This window comes from Palaemon carinicauda, chromosome 5, assembly GCF_036898095.1.
Source record: "Palaemon carinicauda isolate YSFRI2023 chromosome 5, ASM3689809v2, whole genome shotgun sequence".
Classification (NCBI taxonomy): domain Eukaryota; kingdom Metazoa; phylum Arthropoda; class Malacostraca; order Decapoda; family Palaemonidae; genus Palaemon; species Palaemon carinicauda.
In genome coordinates this window covers 85,840,604-85,852,971 of record NC_090729.1, presented here as the reverse complement: position 1 = coordinate 85,852,971, position 12,368 = coordinate 85,840,604, and the positions used below count along the sequence as shown (strand labels likewise).

The window sequence follows — 12,368 nt, the reverse complement described above, 5'->3', positions numbered from 1 at the left end:
ACTCCCAAAGAGGCTCTTGGGGAGTACTGCCAACCACAGCGTAGGAACAGGTCGAGGCGTCTGCGACACTCATCCACCAGGTGACCTGGTTTCTTGTACCAAGTACACAAGTACAGTATCTCCTTTAGAGCTGAGGAGAACTATCCGGAGTGCGAGGTGGTGGCGAATGCATTTCCACAGAGGCAGGTTTGGGGACAGGTCTAGGAAGAGTGTGTGGATACACTTGGCCAGGTGCAGGTGAACGGTTTGGGCCAGCCATGGCAACCCTATTGCCATATGAGCCGTGCTATGACTGTCCCACACTACTAATGGCCAAGTCCTCTGCCTTCTGTCTTCACTGTAGGGACGCCTCATTAAGTACACTTTACAGGTGTAGGACATCCTGCCAAGTTTCTTGACGGCCAGCGGAGACATTGATAGTGGCCAGAGACTGCTCTAGCCAAGTCACAGCTTTGCTTGGAACTGTTCTGAGGAGCTTTCGTCTCGGCTCTCTCTGTTCCAAGCTACGCCGATGATATGCAGATCTGTACAAAGAGGCCAGCCATACTGCATAAATCTTCAGCAGTTCGCCCTCTTCACAGGTGGCACTGTTGAAATGGGCCTTCCTTTCTGCATCACACCTCTCCTGGGCTTCTCAGCACCAGTCGAGGAGACGTTCCTTCATGTGGCGGTATAAGATCTCGGGTCTCCCTATTGTTGAGAAAGTCTCCTTGATTTCCTCTTTCAGGAACCTTCCTAGCTCAGCGGTCCACCAGCCAGAGCTTCCTGCGGTAAACCAACTGGCGCAGTAGGCCTCAAAATCCTTCAAGAATCAGGCAAAACTCTAGGCAGTTTCTAGCTGGAAGGTCCCAGGCTTGGGGCCCTTTCTGGAGTCGAGGGTCTTGAGCAGGTCAGACAGACGGCAATCTGACTGGAGGGGACAGATATGTTCAGTGGAGACAGTGTCGGCTGAACTGAGACTGGAACAGGAACTGGAGCTGTACCCAGAGGTCACACTACCAGAATCTTTGCTGGTTGACTCCTGGGACAAGGTCAATGTATCAGGTATGGCTGATCTGTTGGTGTCCTTGGCCTGGCGTCTGCGCTTTGGTATGGCCCCTCTCTTGGCATGAACTAACTCAGCCGTAGCTACTGGAGTCTTTTCTGGTCTGCTGGACATCACTTGGTCACCCAAGAACTGCTCCTCTAGTCTACTGGCTGAAGTCTTTGGCGGACTAAAAGGGTTAGTTGCTGGAACAGGCGAGAAGGCAAGAGGTTCACTCCGAGCAGGAGACTCCCAGAAGCCAGGTACCCTGGGAGTAGCGGTAAGAACCCTGGAGGGGGCTGGAGACCTACAATTCTGGCCCTGCTCCAGTTACAGAAATGGGCAGACCATTGATGTTCAGCCAAACCGGGGACGCTGAAGGAGCACTGGTGGTCACTGGTTGTAACCCCATTGGCAACGTGGCATCTTGGTGACGGCTCAACACTCTTTAACGCCGCCACCTGAAGTGTCAGTGACTTCACCTGAGTTGCCAGGTCACTGACAATCGAGTCGAGGCCTCCCACATCCCGACTAAGGCTCCTCTTAGCTTTTTGACCCTTTGTCGATGTATCCCGTGTCTGGGCACCAAAGTTTTGTAGTGGTTGGCGGACTGTGGTCAGATGTAGCACACAGACTGCCTAGTATCCGAATGCAGGCCACACTCCAATGTCCACCACAAAAAAAAAAGAGAAAAAATGGTGGAATGCCCAGAGATCTGGGCAAAAGTAAGCAATCAAGAATGAACTGAGCACTTGATTTTATACTGGGCAAGGGGACCCAGCTAGAACCTCAAATTTCCCTATTATCTTTTCTTAGGTTCAACATCTCTCTCCGCAATGCTATGCATGGAATCCTCAATAAGAGGAGCAGTATACTTTCTAGGTAAGATATGTTTTTATTCAAAGGTAATTGAACATTAGGAGAGGAAAAAATTAATATTACAAGGGAAGGGGAAAAAAACTTCAGGCTGGAACAGGGGACATCTCTCTTAAGGAAGCGCATTGAAAGAGGAATAACTGAAAAAATTATTACAAAATTAAAGAAGAAAAAAAGATACAATGATATGAAAATGCCGGTATACAAAACCAGAAGGAGAGACATAAATACCTCCATACAGAACCTCTTAGGAATCAATCCTGTAAATATTTAGTTTACATATATAAGTATAATTAAAGACCAACCTAACAGCGTATATATTTGGGCTATATTCAAATGTAATTTGAATTATTTCTTTAGTTAGGATCTAAGGTATTATTAGACAAGGTTACACATCTGACCTGTCTCTACATTCTCGCCTTCACATCAGAAAGACAAAAACATTATGTAATATATTAAGAAAAGGCTTATTATCCTTAGTGCTACACTCAGAAGGGACGGCTAAATATCATACACAGTATAGTATCTTCCTAAAGCCATGCTACAGAAATCTAAATATTATAGTACATTAACGAACGCCACAGTGTGTACGGTGCTGTTGTCCAATGATCTCGCCAAGCAACACCACCGCTGCAATAAATATCCAGACACAAATGTTATCAGCAGCCAACCTTGGCAATTATAATCAAGACAAAGTTCCAAGCTGGTGGCATAAGAAAACTTCAAGCTTAATGCAGAACCCCACAACATTACGGTTAACAACCTATGCAGTGAGTCAACAGGGTCTGGACATAAATCTCCGACTACCTTCTGATAAAGGAGAGACAAATGCATTTTTTTTCCCTTTTTTACCCAAGTGTCCACTGTCCTAATATCCTAAGAATCCCCCACTGTAAGCCATTACTTGCCCTCACCTGGAACTCTCAAATTCCTCTACTTGGCTCCCTACTGCCTGTAGGGTATTATCGCTGTTACCTGTTAAGAGAAAGTATAACAGATTAAGTCATTTTTTAGGGGGTGCTTGAGGCTTAACTAAACTACTGTAGCAAATAAGTAAAATTGACAATTTTAAAAGGTATTTATCCTAACATACAAACAATTAGATTTTTTTCACACAATCACTTATTCATCGCAGTGTGAGCAGGGTAACGCATACTACTCAAGTCCCCCCCCCTCCCCCCCTGCTAACTAGCAGTGAAGTAGATATACCTTTCTAAAAGTCTTATGGGTAGTTCCCAACTTTGCTTAAAGTATATTCCCTATAAAAGAGCTCAAGGTTTATATTGTTAGGAAAAATACAAATTACTTCCCCTATACTTTAACAATGAGAAAGTCCAGCTTTCGCAGCGTCCGAATGTAAAAACAATTGTGTTGATTAATGTAGCCGGTGTTTGAGCCCAATGGTTGTGTTTTTGCTCTGCATGCCTCTGGGATGCTGTTAGCTCCTCAGTCCCATTTTGGTTGGCATCGGATAAAGATGCGGCTTTTTTCCTGAAATTGAGGAAAGGACGTGCAATAATTTCACGAGCGGACATCATGTGGATCTTCACACGACCTGTGAGTACAGTACTCAGGACTTCCTGTGTCCTGAATGCTGGACTTGGGCTACCAAACAATGGTTCGAGTACAGCATGGTTAAAGGAAAACAAATACTGCAATAAAAAGACAAGCATTCTGGTTCATCTGAATTTGATACCTTGTCTTCGGCTTCACACATTTCACGCACGTTGTCGAAGCAAACACAAGAAGATATTCAAGGAATGGAAGATCCTTTGTCGAAGGTTAATGACAATTTGGCAAAGGAGTTGTGGTCTTCCTTTGTATGGAGTAAAATTCCATCATTAGAGAACTTCTAGAAGTTGCAAAAATATGCTCTTCTGAATGACAAAGAGTTGACAAGTCTCCTGGCTCCCCCTCTTTCTCCACATCCTCCTTCAACTCTTCCATCAGTCCCAGGTCCAAGTTTCTCTTCCCCAGAGGCTCCTCCTTATTCCCCTACTACAAGACGATGGAATATAATTGGACCTGTTGCATCAGTGGATAGGACACTTAAGTTACTACAAAGACGTCATGATCGTACTCCTTCCCCGGACAGGGAGGAGCAAGAAGGGAGAGAAGAGAGATGGCCAAAAGATCGGAATTGGCCTCTGATTGGGACCCAAAGACCCCTTTGTCTGACGTAATCCTAGTACTCACGAAGGTCTCTCGCTGTAACAATCATCAATATGAAGAAGAGTGCCACATGACGTATTCAAGTTTACTCGCCCGTATTACAGTTACCAAAAGATCGTTGTAGTGGTTTGTGGACTGTGGCCAGAGGTAGCACCCGAACTGCCTGGTGTCCGAATGCCGACCACACCCCAACGTTCACTACACAAAAAATATACAACGGTGGAATACTAAAAAATCTAGGTAAAAGGCAAACAATCAAGGATGATCTGGGCACTGGGCACCACCAATTACTGGGTAAGGGCACCCAGCTGGACCCTCACTTCCTTCTTATCTTCCCTTGCCTTGAGCTTGCTGAATATAAGTAAAATATCAGAACATTAGGTGAAAGGAAACAAATACAGCCATACTAAATATATAATGGGTGGCTGAGAAGGGAACACAATGGTGTAAGGAACTGGAATGAAAACAAAAAAAATATCTATTTGTAAATGTAACAAAAAAAACATCTACAGTGGAACCTCTACATACGAATTTAATCCGTTCCAGAACCAACTTCGGATGTAGAAATTGTTCGGATGTAGAAACGAATTTTCCCATAAGAATACATTGAAATAGGATTAATCCGTGGTTGAGCCCAAAAACCTATGATAACTTCTTAATAAACTACTACACATAACTTTCCCATGAGAATAATGAACACTAAATTAGATAATAGACATGTAAATAAGAAGAATAGACATGTAAATAAGAAGAATTAGCAAAAAATGATAAATAAGAAACGGGTTTTTAGCGTCACTTTACCTTAGAAACTCCAGCGCAGGTGTTGTTCGTCTTCGCTACGCAGAGAGGAGAGAGGAGACGGACGGACGGCGAGGAGGTAGAGAGGTTAACTACGATAAACGTAACACTACCGTAACTTATTCTAACTTACACTAAGTGAACTTTAACATAACTTGGCTTATTTTTTTTTTTTTATATTTTATATTTTTTTTTTTACATTTTCTTTTTTCTTTTTGATGATTACGTAATTTTAATCACTATCACTTACATTTAAAATTGACTGAATTTCTTTTGCTTCACTCTTTTCCGTTTTCTGTGTTTCACTTTCTTCCTCTTCACTCTTTGCCGTTTTCTTCGGTTCACTTACATCCTCTTCATCGCGAGTTCGCTTCGCAGTTTTTTTAAAGAAAGCATCGATAGATAATTGCTTCGTACGGCTTTTCAGAATGTTTCGAAAGTGCGTTAGGCAAACATCATCGAATTGAGAAACTACACGACAAACCTGTAATTTCTTTGGATGGTATTTGTCGATGAAGTCGACCACGTATTGATATTTTCCTAACACCTCTTTTATTTGCGCTGAACCTAACATATGTCCTACCTCCTCGCTCTCTTCCTCGTCATCACTCATGTGCTCCGACATAGCATGGAGTTCCTTGAGCTCATCCGTCGTCAGTTCGTCGTGATGTTCGGCGACGAGTTCTGTAACGTCATCTGCGTTGACCTCCAGACCCATGGACTTGCCAAGGGAGACTATTTCCTCTACGGCTTCCGCTGCACCGACCACGGGATCAGGTTCGGGGTCAAAACCCTCGAAATCTCGGGGAGAAACTGCATCAGGCCACAGCTTCTTCCATGCAGAATTGAGGGTCCGTCGAGTTAATCCCACCCAAGCCTGATCAATGATCTTTAAGCAGTGCACGATATTGAAGTGGCCCCTCCAAAATTCACGCAAAGTTAAGTTGGTGCTTTGCGTGACATTAAAGCACTGCTTGAATAAGTGCTTGGTGTACAGCTTCTTAAAATTAGAGATGACTTGCTGGTCCATGGGCTGGAGGATAGAGGTGGTATTTGGTGGAAGATACAGCACCTTTATGAACTTGAATTCATCGAAGATATCATCTTCAAGTCCGGGGGGGTGAGCGGGTGCATTGTCAAGGCATAGCAGGCACTTAAAGGCAATTTCTGCTCATGAAGATACTTCTTCACAGAAGGACCGAAAACTTGGTTTACCCATTGCACAAAGAATTGCCTAGTGACCCAGGCCTTCGAGTTGGATCGCCAGAAAACATGAAGCTGATCCTTATCGACGTTGTGTGCTTTAAAGGCCCTAGGGTTCTCCGAATGGTAAACAAGCAAGGGCTTGACTTTAAAGTCCCCGCTAGCGTTGGCACATTGAGCAAGAGTCAACCGATCCTTCATTGGCTTATGCCCAGGCAATTTCTTCTCTTCAGCAGTGATGTAGGTTCGACTCGGCATCTTCTTCCAAAACAGCCCGGTTTCATCACAATTGAACACCTGCTGCTCTACGTAGCCTTCTTCCTTTATGATATTTTCGAATTTCTTAACAAAGTCAGTTGCAGCCTTTGTGTCCGCACTAGCAGCCTCTCCGTGGCGAACAACTGAATGAATCCCGGACCGTTTCTTAAATTTCTCGAACCAGCCACGAGATGCCTTGAAATCATCTGAGGAAGGCTCGGTTGAACTCTCCCCAGCATCACCCCCAGAGCTCTCCTCCTTCAAGTCCGTAAAGATGGCGTGCGCCTTCTCGCAGATAACGGTTTCGGTGATGGTGTCGCCAACGATCTCTCTATCCTTAATCCACACTAGTAGAAGTCGTTCCATCTCTTCTATGATAGGAGTATGGCGTTTGGAAATTATATTGATCCCCTTAGAAGGTTTCACTGCTTTAATAGCTTCCTTCTGTTTAAGGATTGTCGAGATCGTCGACATATTACGGCCATACTGTTTAGCAAGTTCACTCACGCGGATGCCACGCTCATGTTTTTCAATAATTTCCTGCTTAATTTCTATAGAAAGCATTTCCTTCTTCCTTTTCTCACCACTACCACTACCACTGGCAAAACTAAGCCTTTTTGGACCCATGATTTACGTAAATTATCGTTAATGGATGCATGTAAAAAATCACGATTAATTCACAGTTAATATCAGAACGCAAAGAGCACAACCGCAAGAAGCCGACGAGAACAGAGGACTGACCCAAGCCGCGCTAATTGAGCGTCCCTCCGAGGTCGATGTGCTGCCTTCTATCGGCGGAAATAAAAAACACTTCAGGCGCTATGAGCACCGACTACGCGTACGAGTATTGTTTACTTCGGGTGTCGAAAAAAACATTCGGGTGTAGAGTCGGAACGTGTTCGAATTGTACTTCGCGTGTCGAAAAATTCGGATACAACCGGTACGACGAAAATTGCTACTTCGTGTGTCGAAATAAAATTCGGGTGTAGAGTAAAAAATTTGCTCGAATTTTACTTCGGATGTTGGAAAATTCGGATGTAGATACGTTCGTGTGTAGAGGTTCCACTTATCAGTCCAGGTATGTTCCTAACGCTATGCTACAAACATTTACCTATTTTAGTACATGATAAACGCAACCGTGTGTATTGCTTGGGTGGTCCAACTATCTAATAAAGGAGAACTCCACAACATTATGGGTTTTATGACATCTGTAATGATCAGTAATAAACCTGGACACTTAATATCTAATGAACCATCTAGATAGAAAATATACAACTGTGAAAATACTGTACCGCAATAATTTTCCCTAAAGCAATACTGGCCTTATCAATATCCTGTCTACCATTAGGCTGCAAGGTTACTTAAAAATTCTTAGCTTACGATTACGATGCTGCGCAGGTCTCTGTGGGCTTATGATAGCAATGTCTAGAAAATCTCCAATCGTAACCCCACTCTGTGATAAGGTTTTGTTGTCATCGAAACTTTTCTGACCAACAACAATAGTGCTTACAACAAAGTAAAGTACTTCCAATTCACAGGCAAGATAATATGAATACAGAGCAGCATCACAGACCACTAACAATGGTAAGAGGCCAGAAGCCTAAACTTCTCTCCTTACTGGGGGTAGGGGATTGATGTCAGTACCTGTTAAAAGAAATAATAACGGATTAAGTCATTTTTTTGTGGGGTGGGCCACAAAGGGATATACAAAATAACAGTGTGTCTCTTAACAATATATGAAGAAATAAAATGTTTTTCCCACACACACAAACCATTTAGCTTTCTTTGACACAAACCCTTATATATTGCATCGTCATCAATACATGGATGATCCTTTTAAAATTTGCGATTTTTTGTTGCAGGCATAACTGTTAGCATTCCTGGCCACTTGCTCTGAGGGTAGAGTTTTATAAGAAGAATAGAAAGAAAACTAAGAGAGATTCGTCAGCTTTTGACGTGATAACGTCCAAGCTTATGCCAAAATAATTCTTTAGTCGGTCCTTTCTCTTGCCTTCGTGACCTATTGTTTCTCCTTTGGATTCCTCTAGGACTTGGTTCTCGGGAGGAATTCGTTAAGGGGGTGGGGGGAGTTAGAACCCAGGCTTGTGCTGGGAGCATGTTTCATGAAAAATTGAAGAATCACCTTTTCCAGCAAAGGTAATTCTGTACTCCTTTAAATTTCTTTTGAAGTCTTCATTCTGCTGTACTGACTGACATCTGGGAGCACTTACCCTATGGAAGTTTTGGCCTTCCTTGAGCATCACTGATGTTCCATCTGTGGAGGCGAAAGAGGACGTGACATACGCCGACGTGATTTTGTCTGCTGTTGAGAAGAATCGCTGTTGCTATCTCCCAAGATCTCAACTTTGAAGACTGATAACGAGAAGAAGCGTACGCATTTCTCTTCCATTTTTATCTCTTTGTTTTCTTCTTGAACCCTTCAACCTCATCCTCCACTGCTGACCCTTTTGATGCCATGCCTTCTACCCCAGAGAAGTAGTCGTCAAAGTTCAATAAGACCATTCTGTCGCAGTCTCGTGAGATTCCAATCGATCACTCCGCACGTACAGTACGAGCGAGAGAGACAATGCTGTTTCGAGAACCAACCCGGCTCGTTAAATTTCAACGGCTCTTCCGGCTTCATTTGAATCATTCTGTCCTCCTATTTAGAGACTCAGGTTTATATGGTAGTTAGGAAAAATATGATTACGTTTGAAATTTGTGACATATAGTAGTTTCAAAATTTATTTGTTCCTACAAATACATATTGCTCTTTACTATGGGTTTATCGTTCTGGCTTAGCTGGAAAACGAGCAATCATCTCGCGTAAGATGTTTTTGGCTTGTTTCCCAGCTAAGCTAGAACAATATAACCATAGTATAGACAAATGGTTTGTGTGGTTAGGAAAAATTAAAATTATTCCAGATTTGTCATATATCTCGAGCTATGCAATCCTGTGTCCTTTACCACCTCAAACATCCCTTTCAGTTCCAAGACGAAGATCAAGAGTAAAGAGTCTTTGACAGAAAAGGGGGCGCGGCTACTGTACACACTCGCATGCACTACATACTGTATCTCATTAATGAAGCAATGGCCCTTACAACATTGCTGCAGACATACTCAGGTTTGTATAGACTCTGGGGAGAAATATAGAATAGAATTAGAATGGTAATTGATCCGTAACGAGTGCAAACCTACGCTATTTATAGGGGTATTACTTTCGAAGAATCTGAAAGGACAAGCGGTTAAAATTTAGCGAGGGTCAACCACCCATCCCGCTAGTTAGCGGAGTTAGGGGTGTAGCTAGCTACCCCTCTCATTCACACACCTGTGACTGTGCTTTACTTTACTTTTGGCTTGGAAGGTGAGCGGTTGTTGCCGCTTTTCCTCCTCGCCTATTTTGGACTGCCATTAATATTTGTCTTTTTAACTTATGTTTGTTCCAACACAAATACTTACCCCGAACTTCTTTCTTAGGAGTTACCTGTAATCTCCTCTCTACCGACCAGAGTTTTGTGTAGTATACCCTACACCCATTTTCTATGGAGGGCTAACCCGGGAGTGAGAGAACAGTAGCGAGGGTAGCCTTGAGCTAGGTCGAGGTCCGCTTGGGTCCCATTAGTCAGTTAGTTCTCTGGTCGCGACGTGATACCATACTCTCACATCGCTCTCGTCTCTCTCGACCCTTTGTGTCTGCTCGTGTGTCCCGCGTGGTTACCGCGTGGTATCTTTGTGCTTATCCCTTGTGTTCTTGCGTGTTCACTACCCTTCCTTGTGCTTCCCAAGTGTATCCCTTTGATTCCCTTCGTTCCTGTGCCTTGTGGTTGTGTGCTATGGAGCAGATCCGCCATTGTCCTGGGCTTAGAGCCAGAAAGTCGTGTGGAGCGTTCCTTTCCAAGCCCGAAGTAGACCCTCACTCCCTTTGCTCTTCCTGTAGGAGCAGGATGTTCTCGCCATCGGATACGTGCATTGAGTGTGTTAGTTGGGGTGAGATACAGTGGGTGCGTTACGGCACTAAGAAGAAGAAGTCGTCGAAACGTTCGCCCAGGAAATCTAGCATCTCTTCGCCGTTACCGTCACCCAGTGGACGGTCCGACGGGGCTTCTGTCTCGACTTCCCCTACCCAGAGTAGGGGACGAGGTAAGTCCGTTGCGGGGAAAGAGCCGAGGGTTCTTCCCCAGGAGTCTAATGTGTGTGAAGTGGGGGTTGCTGGGACTTCTCAGGCTAGTGGGGGGCCTGGTAGTGCTGTGTCTGGGGGTTCTGGAGACTCTGCCCTTGTGCTTGGGGGGCACGTTTCCTCCGACGACCCCTTGTGGTGTAGTAATGTTGTGCCTGTTTCTTCGCCCGCTTCGTGGGCCTGTGTTTCAGGTTCTTCAGCGGCTGGTGACGCCTAGGGTAAGTTTGACTCCACGGTAAGTGAGCCCTTCGGGTGGAAGCTCCCTAAAATGCCAGGTAGGTCCCCAATGCGGATGGAAGAGGGCCTGGATACCTGGTTCCCTAGTGTAGGGCGCCAAACCTCTTTTCCAGCTCCTCTGACGGAGTTTCCAGAAACCTTCTACAACCCTCGACCTCTGGTACGCAGCAAGTCGCGAAGCCCTCCGTAGCCCCCGCTTCTGCCCGTTGTGCGGGTGGTACAGTTTCGTCGGGCTCTTCGGATGGTGGGGCTTCGTTCTCTTCAGAAGAGGAAACGAGGAGGAGACATCGGCGACGGAGGGAGCGGTCCAGGAGCAGGCGTTCCCGCTCAAGATCCCGTTCGAGGTTCAGTAGGAGACGGTCCCGCTCTCCACGGAGGAAGTACAGGAGGAGTAGGTCCCCCGATAGTGATTGGGTCTTCGTTCCCCGTAAGTCTGAATTGCAGCGTTCCCCGGACCGGCAGTCCAGGGATTTCTCGCCACGAAGGCCATCCTCCAGACGCAGATATGACCCTCGCAGGGAGAAATGCGAGAAGGCCGCTTCAGGCAGGCGTAAGGCCGCGAAGCTTCCGGTTCACCCCTCCCAGCGGGGGGAACCGTGCTTCCTTACGGGCAGCCTGGCCGAATCAGCACAGCTGGTTCGGCCCCCGGACTTAAAGGAACGGTTCCCTCCGTCGGGTCAGCCCACGGGATCCGCGTCCTCGTCCCCCAGAGAGAATACACGAACGGTAGTCCTTGCCGGCACGGCGATGCCAGTTCTGACCCCCGAACCTGGTGCGGAGGCTCCCGCCGGGGAAGACCGGTACCACCGCAAGGGAGTGCCTGTTGTTCCAGAACCGAAGCACCCGGTGGGAGTGCCCGGTGACCTGGCTCCTCGGGATCAGGCGGAAGGTACTGCGGACGGGAGAGAAGGTTCCCCGACCGAGGACTCGGCCTATCGGAAGGTTATAGGCCTGATTTGAAGGCATCATAGGATTGAAGAACCGGTTCCAACCGATGAGGACTACTAGAGGTTCAGCCTGACCCGCTTGATGCAGGCACCCGTCCAACAGAAAACCTCCCTGGCCCTGCCTGTGGCCCGAGATCTCGTCCTGGGACGGGCTCATGTCGATAGAGTTGTGGCAGGCAATGCCGAAGCTCCCAAAACGCAGAGCTCCTCGAAGTTGCTCCAAGGGCTCAAGGCACAGAGTAGGTTTTATGTGCCAGAGGGACAACGACCGGGAGCCTGCAAGGTGGAGCCTGCCCTCGACGTTCTGGGACAGGGTGCCACGGAGGACAGAGCCTCTTCAGCCCCGATTTGCTTTTCGCAGTCGGAGGCTGCGATGATGGAGGAGATGTCGAAAGACTTGATGCACGTCTCCTCTTGGTTGGACTGGTGGGCTTCCACACTGGTAGGTGTTCAAGCCACATATGACTTGACGGACCTGGAGCAGCAAAACCTCCTGAGGGAACTTATCATCTCCGGGGGCAAGACCCTGAAGTTCCTCACGTATCAGTCCCTTGCCCTGTCAGCGAATTGGGTTCTTCGCAAAAGGGACACTATTCTGGCGAAGCTTTCCCGGAAGGTCCCAGACAGGGAGGCGAGGGCCATGAGGAGCCTTCCTGTGTGGGGTGACTCCTTGTTC

At 46.2% G+C, this 12,368-nt stretch overlaps 1 protein-coding gene across 5 annotated transcripts in view; it reads left to right on the top strand.

Moving 5' to 3' along the window:
• LOC137641359 (zinc finger protein 888-like) overlaps positions 1–12,368 on the top strand; it is an 82,196-nt gene that overhangs the window by 38,730 nt on the left and 31,098 nt on the right. For 4 of the 5 annotated variants that reach the window (XR_011044505.1, XM_068373834.1, XM_068373830.1 and 1 more), the window contains exon 3: positions 9,320–9,455. The exons of the other annotated variant lie outside the window; for it this stretch is intronic. The gene's annotated coding sequence lies outside the window, so the exon portion shown is untranslated. The remainder of the gene's footprint in view (positions 1–9,319; positions 9,456–12,368) is intronic. 5 annotated transcript variants of the gene reach the window in all.